The 10,754-nt window shown below is 36.8% G+C and overlaps 1 pseudogene; it reads left to right on the top strand.

Annotated features, from left to right (window-relative positions):
• Window positions 5,049-8,895, top strand: LOC107610611 (annotated as a pseudogene).

Genomic DNA, 10,754 nt, shown 5'->3' with positions numbered 1-10,754 from the left:
CTTCTTAAAGATAACTGTTTTCAAAATTCAAATAGATGTTATCTATTAAAGATGCAGTGAAATTAAATTTTTACTATTTCTTACACATAATTAGACTCTTAAACTCAAAATATCTTTCAATTTTTTTATTAATAGTTTTATCCCATTTTTTTTATTAATGACTTTGAGATGGATATGGAAATGGAAAATTTCTTCTTAATTAATTTTCGACAATGGAAAATGTTAAGGGCATGAATCAATTTATTGAGTATGATTGATGTAACGAGAGATTTATATAGTTAGGATTATATTATATGTATACTAAAATTAGTTATTAAAATTAATAATGATTTAAAATATATATAAAAAAAGAATGGTATTATCAAATTTAAACGTGTCGACAATACCGTTCTCCAAACAAATGCTATATTTATATCTTAAAAATAAAATTTGTTCATTTTTTATTCAATAAAAATCTCAATAATTAAAAAAGGTGAAGTATTGTTTTTTATTTTATTTCTCTCTCAATTTAATTTTCTATATTTTTGTTCAGATATACTTATAAAATAGTATAGTGTTAGGGATAAATGATAGTTATGCTTATGCTAATTAGCTAAGCTAGTAAAGTAGTTATTCTGTTAGAAGTTAGTTGGTTTCTTATTAACTATTAGAATTGCTATATAAGACATGAAGTCTGTGTAAGTGACTTGATTTTTAGGCAATCTTTCAATTACAATAATGAAAGCCCTCTTCTAGAATCTTCTGTTTTCTTCCTTTCTCTCTCAACTTCTTTTCCTTCTTCATCCCTGAAAGGTTTCTGATACCTTCACATGGTATCAGAGCTTTCAGGTTCTGATCCATGGCTGCACCAAACAAACCACAAGCTTCTACAATCTCAAATGCGCAAGCAACAATAAACACGATTTCATTCAAGCTGGATGAAGACAACTTTGTGCCTTGGAGGCGTCAAGCTTTGACGTTCATCAAGTCCAATCGACTCAAAAAAGCACCTTGATTTGAAGAAATACCAAAGCGATACAAAACAGATGCAGATCGTGAAGATGAAATTGAGACTCAGGAGTTATTAGATTGGGAACAGAATGATCAGTTCTTAGTGTCGTGGCTGTTTGCCTCAATCGATCCAGGCTTCACAAGTCAGGTAGCAAATTGCGAGTTCGCGTGTGAGGTATGGCACAAATTGGAAGAGTACTTTGCAAAACGGCTGAAGTCGAAGGTGAAATAGCTCAAAACTCAACTCAAAACCATCAAATTGCAAGGATCCGTAGCAGATTACATATCCAAACTCAAGAAGGTAACAAATGCTCTCTCTGCCCTAGGTGCACCAATTTCAAATGAAGAATTTGTTGAGGCTGTGTCGCAAGGGTTAAATGAGGATTATAGTGCGTTTATCACTATGATTAATGCTAGAGCTAATGACATAACTGAAAGTGAGGTAGAATCGCTACTGGTGAGTCAAGAAGAACTAGTAGAACGATTTAAGAAAATTGTTTTAGGAACGATGCAAGTAAACCTAGCTCAGAGTTCAGATCTGAAGTCTTCTGTGCAGCAGCCAAATTATCCTATATATCAGCCAAATTTTCACCATCAGCAGTAGTTTCAAAATAGAGGTAGGAATTTTAGAGGAAGATTTAGAGGACGAGGCAGCTTCAGAGGTGGAAGAACGAGCTTCTTTGGAAACTCCAGACCACAGTGTCAGTTGTGCGGCAGATTTGGACATACAGTGTGGGAGTGCTACCACAGGTTCGACCAAGCCTTTCAAAATCCTCATGGAGCTGCAACCAATGCACCACCACCTCCCTCCTCTTCCTTCCACCAACCACAAGCTAATCCTCAAGCTCAAGCATTCTTGACTGCTGCACCTTCATCGACTCCTCTCACCGACAAAGCTTGGTACCTGTACACTGGAGCATCTCACCATCTGACCTTTGATGCGAACAACCTTATTGCGGGCTCGGAGTATGAAGGCACAGATCAGGTGCTAACAGGTAATGGCCAAGGTATGAGCATAAATAGTATTGACAAAACCATTTTATTTACTAAGTCCAGCCCTCAATATTTCAAACTTATGAATCTATTACATGTCCCTTCAATTACAAAGAACCTCATAAGTGTAGCCAAGTTCGCTTTGGACAATCATGTGTTCTTCGAATTCCATCCATTTAACTGCTTTGTCAAATGCCAGGGAACCAAGGAAACACTGTTAAAGGGGTCTCTTAAAGGAGGATTATATCACTTTGAGAATGTTGGAGTGCTTGCAAAAGTGGCACATTCAGCTGCAACACCTAGGCAGGGTAACAATAAGCAATGTACTCAGGGAACAGTTCACCCTCCCCTTTTACAAATAAATAGAGTATGTAATCTCAGTCCTCTGAGTTCGAAATCTGTAAATGTAGGATATACTACTGCTTCAATTACTGTCTGTAATGATAGTCCATTGAGTGAATTTGATTTGTGGCATAAGAGGTTAGGTCACCCCTCCCCTAGAATTGTTGAACGCGTGCTGCAACTTTGTAATGCTGGTAGCGTAAATAAAAACAAAAACAAATTTTCATCATTTGATTCCTTATGCAATGCTTGTTGTCAAGGAAAACTGCACAATCTCCCTTTCTTAGACTCTCAAACAATTTATAGCAACCCTCTAGACTTAGTGTTTTCAGACATATGGGGTCCTTCCCCAATCATTAGCAGTTCAGGATTTTGATATTACATCATTTTCATTGATGCAAAAACTCGGTACACTTGTCTTTACCTGCTCCACAACCGAAGACAGGGCCTTCAAGCGTTCACTCAGTATAAGTTGCTGATAGAGAATCGAATTGGGTGTAAAATTAAAACTCTCCAAACAGACAACGGAAAGGAATATACATCCCGTTCTTTTACACAGTTTCTGATTGAAAATGGAATTGCACACAGGCTCAGTTGTCCCTACACACATCAACAAAATGGAAAGGACGAGCGCAAATACAGACATGTGACCAAAACTGCCCTGACCCTTTTATCCCAGGCGTCCATGCCTCTAAAGTTTTGGGATGAAGCATGCCTAATTGCCACACACCTCATTAACCTACTGCCCTCTGCTACCACTCAGTTCACGTCCCCATATGAATTTCTCAACAATCGAGTCACAGACTATAAGTTCCTCAAAATATTTGGTTGCACCTGTTTCCCTCAACTCAGACATTATCAGCCACACAAATTTGATTTTAAATTGCACAAGTGTTTGTTTCTTGGGTATTCACCCCAGCATAAAGGATATAGGTGTCTTTGCCCTTCTGGAAAAATCTTTGTGTCAAGGCATGTGATTTTTGATGAGTCTGAGTTCCCTTATCAAACACTGTTCTTCAACAAACATTCAATGCTACCAGCCTCTGTGCCCCACACATCTCAGCCTTCATTAATTCCTATCACTATTACTACCTTACCTACGTCACCTTCCCCACCTTCCCTCAATCAGGGTCCAGCCTCCCCACCCGTTGTAACACCAAATTCTTCAGCTTCCTCTTCCTAATCAAGTGAACCTGCCTTAACCGCAATAGCCCCTGCCTATTCCTCTCTATCTGCCCCTATTGCCAATACTACTTATGCTGATTCTTGTCCATTATCTGCTGACATTTGTATCTCTAATTCTTCTTCTGAGTTTTCCTTGAGTAATTCAGGGTTTACCACTCAATCTTCTACTGCTGCTGCTCCCGACCCTGTGGTGCCAGCTGGCAACACTCATCCAATGGTCACCAGAAGTAGGGCCGGTATTTTTAAGCCAAGAGTGTTCACTTCTGTGCTAATCGGCTCACCACCAGACCTTACACAAGAAGAGCCAACTTCTGTGTCTCAAGCCATTGCCTCACCCCAGTGGAAGGCGGCAATGGATGAAGAGTATGCTGCTTTTATGAAGTGCAAGACCTGGACCTTGGTTAATACAGCAGCTGCAGAAGAGCCTATTGGCTGTCGCTGGGTCTTTCGCATTAAACGGCATCCGGATGGGAGCATTCAGAAGTATAAAGCGCGGCTGGTGGCGAAAGGGTTCCATCAAAGGGAAGGTCTTGACTATGGCGATGTTTTTAGTCCAGTTGCCAAACCCGCTACGGTGCGTGCATTCCTAGCAGTGGCGTTGTCAAGGTAGTGGAAGATATGTCAGTTTGATTTCAATAGTGCCTTTCTCAATGGCGATTTGCCCGAGAAATGTATATATGTTATAGCCTGAAGGCTACCGCCTTGGTTCCAACCTTGTGTGCAAGCTTGAGAAGGCGTTGTATGGCCTGAAACAAGCTCCGCGTGCCTGGTTTTTAAAACTGAAGATCACTTTGGAACAGTTTGGGTTCACCAACACCACTTCCAACCCTTATTTGTTTGTCAAACATAGCCCTCTCTCCACCATTTACTTCTTGGCATATGTCGATAATATTCTTGTCACTGGATCTGCTTCGGATGAAATAAATAGGCTGATAGTGAATCTGAATAAGGTGTTTACTCTCAAGGACTTGGGAGAAATGAGTTTCTTTCTTGGTATTGAAGCTGAGAGAATGGTCATGGGTTCCCTAGTGCTCAAGCAAACTAAGTATATCAGGGACTTGCTCAAGCGGGCAGATATGGTGAGTGCTAAAGCAATGCCCACTCCTATGATGAGTAGTCTCAAGCTGACTACATCTGGAGCTGTTTTTTTATGAGCCCTCACTGTACAGATCTATCGTAGGGGGACTACAATATGCCACCATCACGAGGCAGGACATTGCCTTTGCAGTGAACAAGGTCTCCCAGTTTCTCCACACTCCTCTCGAACAGCATTGGAAGGCTGTGAAGCGCATTCTGCGCTACCTGGCAGGCACATCAGATATGGGACTTGAGTTCAACAAGAGTGAAGACTTCCAAATTTTGGCATTCAGTGACTCTGACTGGGCAGCAGATCCAGTTGACCGCAAATCCACCACTGGGTACTGTGTGTTTCTGGGGTCAAATCTCATCTGCTGATCTAGTAGGAAGCAGGTTTCAGTGTCCAGGTCCAGTACCGAGGAAGAATTCAGAGCGTTGGCTGATGCCATGACCGATACAATATGGTTACAAAAGCTCCTTTTGAAATGCATCTTCCTCAAGATCCATCTCCCACCTTATTTTGTGATAATCAAAGTACTGTGCTGATGAGTCGCAATCCCATTCTTCACAGCAGGTCGAAACACTTTGAGATTGATCTTCACTTTATCCGAAACAGGGTTGTTCAGCAGCAAGCTCATGTTGTCACTACAACAAAATTCATTTTTAGTGGCAAATTTTGAGCGACAATAATACAATGGTCACTATTTCCTTTATTTAACTTATATTTTTGTGGCCATTATACATTTGCTATTATTAATATATGTTATAATGGAAATTATTATTATTGCCACTAAATTATTACTTCTTTTACTATTATTTTTATCTTTTATAAATTAATAACGGCAATTGTTATTATTGCCGGTAAAAGTATTCCAATTTTCTAAACTAAATTGATTGAAAAAGAAAAAGAAAAAGAACTGTTCCTGTGTTGGGGTTTGGTTCTTCAGAATAAACACTCACTTCCCTCCGTCTCCACCTTAACAGAACTCACTTCCCTCCACCATCAACCATCGCCGCCGTAGGCCTTGCCACCGCTGATAGCCGCCGTCCATCGTCCTACACTCATTCAAACCGCATCTCTATTCCTCCACCTCAGATCTGCGTTGATGTCTCGGATCCACCGTTGCCAAGGTCTGCCAGTTCTAGAGCCACCGTTGCTGCGTCATCCTCAGATCTACTCTTCCAATTGAAATTGCTTCCGACTTGTAGCTGTGGACTCGGGGATTCAGAACTTCAGAAACCAGGAGGTCGAAAGCGGTGGAGATCATCATCACAATTGTTCGTCGTTTTCATGATAGAGTGCTAGCCATCGTCATCCACTTCTTCTTGGTGATTGGCTTGATTATCATAGCTTCTCTGCATAATAAGCTTTATTGATCAATGTGATTCGTTTGACTTGATGTGAAATTCTGCATAAATTTGAAAATATCCATTAGTTAGGTTTAGCTAAACTTGATTTCATTACAATTTTGAACTCTGAATTTTGAAATTAGGAATTGTTACACCGAATTGGTATTATCATTTTCGTGTAACACTGGGTTATACTATTTAAGCATTATTTCCCGAATGTATTGGCAATATAGCAATTTAAAAAAGCTTATTTCTGTGTTACATATCACCGTGGTGTTTGTTTTGAATTTTGTTATCTAATTTTATTCTTTACACTATACATTATGTTTTTCTTTTCAGCACATTGATGAGTTAGATCTGAAAATAAAGAAGTATCTCAGAGGAGAAGATGCTTCTTTTGAGGTATATAGTATTATTATGGTTTCTAGAATCAATACGTTGGCATCCAATTATATTATCTCTTAATCTTAATTTGTAGGATTTGAAAGATAGGAATCTCAAGCATCAGCTATCTGTCAGAGAAGAATTATATGGCAATGCTACGAAAGCTGCTGCCAAGACAGAAAAGGTAAGTTATTTTTCATGTGTCTTTTATGTTCAACAATTAAACTAAATTTATCCTTTTGTTCAATGATCTCTATATGACATGCTAAAGGAAGAATTCAATTTTAGTTGTGCATTATATTCTTCTTCGAAATTGACTAAATTCAAGATTAAGTATCAGATTTAACTAAATCTAAATTTGATGTGTGAAGAACTTTGAGAATTAAAAGAAATGTTGTGCTCTGGTCTGTGGTTACCGAGATCAATCAGATGATCCATATTCAAGGTTCTATATATATGGGTTCTTGTTTGACGTAGTATATTTTTTATATGGCTTGTTGAATTTTATGTTGTCAAGCTAGTAATTAACTTGAGCAAAACAGTTGAACAAATAATAATGGCATAAAAAATATTTCTCCTACATGTGAAAATTAGAGCTTGAATATGGTAAAATTACATTGCCACTTCATACGATTATGATGTTCCTCTTGATGAATATGGTAAAATTACATTGATCAAGAATCTCATTTTTTAATATTTTTCCATGAATGATCCTTGAGTAATTAATTAATTATTGTATGTAGGCAACAAAGCTCAACCAAAATGGGGTCACCTCAAAGAACTCCACAGGATTTTGAAGTCTATGGAAGAGAGTCTTACAAATGGGAACGTTTTCCAAATTGATTTTGGCAACTCTGTCACGGTACAAAAATACATGAAAACAAAATTACAATTTTTCATTATTTTTTTCCTCTGATTGAATTAGAGCAATAATGAATAATTACTTTTCAACAATAATTATTTCAGGCCACTGTGTATGCCTCAGATAAATCATCAAGTTGCTTCTTGACCAATGCTAACACTACCACTGATGCTACTGTTTCATTTAGAGGAAGAACCTATGTAGTTCCAGCATGGTCGAGCCTTCTACCTAATTGTCAAAATGAAGAGTATAACAAAGCCAAGGTATCATATAACATAATTAATTAAATATTTTAAATTTAATTTATTATTAATTATTAATAAACTTGTATATTTTGTTATTGTTATAAAAGGTGAATGTGCAAACTTCTGTGATGGTTAAAGTAAGCAACAAAGCTGAAGATGAGCCAATGTCTTTGAATTGGACATGGAGGGCTGAGAACGTTGACCATGCTCTTCTTGCTAAAGTCAATGCCTCGGAGTCAGCACATGAACTCATTGACCAGAAAGATGCTGCTGATGATGCTAGTGACTATCTTTGGTACATTACAAGGCTCCAGCTTGATCAAGATGATCTTGTTTGGAGTGATGATATGTCCCTCAGAATCAATGGCAGTGGCCAACATCCATGCATTCGTCAATGGACAACATATTGGTAAACAATGTTTCACACCATAATAACCCTAATGAATTAATTGATCAATTAAATAACATTTCATATCCTTTGTTTGTTATGTGGATAGGGTCTCATTGGGCCACTTATGGAATTCACAATGACAAGTTTGAGACAAAGTTAAAGTTGCAGCCTGGAAAGAACACTATCAGCTTGCTTAGGCACAGTTTGGGTAAATAACTTAATTAAGTTACTTTTAAAGAAATAGCTTAAACAATAAATGCTTATATTAAAAGTAATAAATAAGTTATTTTGTGTTTGGTTTTTTAGTTCTAAAAATACTTATTTTAAGAGAAAAGTGATAAAAAGCTTTTTATTATGAGAGAAGTCATTTTTTTAACTTCTCCTTAAGCACCAAAATAGCTTTTTAGAAAGTTACAATTTTGTTTTGAAAATTATACTAGACATTAATACTACACCTTTTCATAAGTTAAAAGTTAAAAAAAGTCACTTATGAACCTATCCAAACGGGCCCTTAGTGTCACTGTTGGACTTCAGAACTATGGGGGTAACTTTGACAAATGGCATGCTGGACTTGTTGGACCAATTAAGTTGATTAGTAGAAAGGGTGATGAGACCATAATCAAGTATATCTCTCAACACAAATGGTTGTACACGGTTGGATTTCATGGTGGGGATCACAAATTCTTTAGTAGTGACTCACTCTTCGCTTCTCCTTCCAAATGGGAATCTCAAAGTCTTCCCACTAACAGAATGTTAACTTGGTACAAGGTAATTACGATTCTCATCTATTATCTTCATGTGATTAGTTAGCATTTAACATACTAATTGTGGTGATCTTGTGTTTATTTAATTACTAGACAACTTTCAAGGCTCCTCTGGGGACAGACCCTGTTGTGGTGGACCTGCAAGGTATGGGCAAAGGCTATGCTTAGGTTAACGGCAATAACATCGGCCGCATCTGGCCGAGTTACTTGGCCGGCGAAGATGGTTGCAGCGATGACCCATGCGATTATCGCGGCGAATATGATGACTCAAAATGTGTTTACAATTGTGGAAAGCCCTCTCAAAGATGGTAAAGTGTTAACCGTTAACGTAATAATCTATGTCACTAATTAAGATGTTATGTGTTTATGGATTAATAATTGTGATTGAACATAAAAGAAGCTAGTGTTAGATCCTTGATTGGTTCAAGAAAACAAAATTTATTTGAACATAAAAGTGGACATTCTAAACTCAACCTTGGATGAGAGGACATAATATATAAAGAATAGGAAGAAAATTATCTAGTGGAATGTCTGTTATGGTTAGCTGGTTTTCTTTTACATTTTCTTGTTCCTTTGGCCATGATTTCCTAGTTAATGCACTCTCAGTTATTTTGACCCGCTTTATTTTATTTTATCTTTGATTCAGAAACGGAATGAAAAAAAAGGGGAGAGTGAGAAGAGATACTACGACAGTAAGACTCATGTCCATGAAGACTGAATGATTTCTATTGTTCTCGGCATTAGACATGGAAGCTTAGTAAATTTGTAGGCCTTATTTTATTCTTTTTCTGTTAGTAAAATGAAATGATAGTTCTGTACTATTGTTCAATTTGGACCATAATTGGACATTACTATCTCTGCATATGATTAATCATTTGCTAAACTGATTTAGCCAGTGATATGTTTGTAGTTAACCATGATTATTATCTCCGAATAAATTCATGGTTAAGTAAACCATGGCTGAATTAGTTTGGAAAAATGATCCAACTTTATGATTCAAGCTGAGCAAAGCTATCATTTTCACTTTATTTTGGTTTTTGGTCTCTTTTCTAGATTTATTCCCTAGCTTTTTTTTAATAACACGTTACATTTTATTATTGTTGTATGTGGATTTTATGAGGATTGATCGTCTTTGGTCAAATTCTTTTTGTTCTTCTTTGATAAATTAGTACAGATATATTCATTGAACAAGATATATTAGAATTATAGTTCATTTCCATTTCTATTGAATAATCACTAGTAAAAATAAAAGTCTTAAGATATATTCCTTTGTCATAATATTACTTTTAGCATAATTATAGGTTTGTAGCATTTTTTATTATTTAGATTTGTAACATAATTTATTACTTTTCAAGAGAAATTTATGTATTAATATTTGAGTTTAATAAAATATCTCATTTTGTAGTAATTAATTTCAGTATATTATAACTAAAAAAAGTCTTAAGATTTTAGCGGCAATAGTAATGGCAACTAAAAGTGAATAACATTATAATTTTAGAATAATTTTTAGTGGCCATATAAATTGCCGGTAAAATAGATTTTGGCGGCAATAGTAATGGATACTAAAAGTGAATAACATTACAATCTTAGAATTATTTTTGGTGGCTATATAAATTGCCAAGAAAATAGCCACTAAAAATTATATACTTTTTGCGGCCATTAAAAAGGTCATTACCGGCAAATGTTATAATTGCCGCTAAAGCCTTTTAGCGGCAAAGCATAAGACGGCTAATGTTTAATTGCCGGTAAATGTATTAGTGGCTATTTTTATTGCCGCTAAAAGCAAAATAAATGGCCGCTAAAAGTGATTTTTCTTGTAGTTATGTGCACATTTCTTCTTTTGATCAAATTGCTGATGTACTTACAAAGTCCTTATCCCATGATGCCTTTGTTCATTTCAGGACCAAATTGAGGCTGGTTTCGCAACCCTCCTCAGTTTGAGGGGGATGTTAGGGATAAATGATAGTTATGCTTATGCTAATCAGTTGAGCTGGCAAAGTAGTTATTTTGTTAGAAGTTAGCTGGTTTCTTATTAGCTATTAGAATTGCTATATAAGACATGAAGTCTGTGTAAGTAGGGGTGGCAATATGTACCCTACCCGTGGGTACCCAATTTGACCCCACCTGATCAGGTAGGGTTGCCAACCCGATCCGCAGCGGGTAGGGTAGGA

Source organism: Arachis ipaensis, chromosome B08, assembly GCF_000816755.2.
Source record: "Arachis ipaensis cultivar K30076 chromosome B08, Araip1.1, whole genome shotgun sequence".
Classification (NCBI taxonomy): Eukaryota; Viridiplantae; Streptophyta; class Magnoliopsida; order Fabales; family Fabaceae; genus Arachis; species Arachis ipaensis.
The sequence above is the reverse complement of the archived record's forward strand: the minus strand, read 5'-3'. Positions and strand labels throughout refer to the sequence as shown.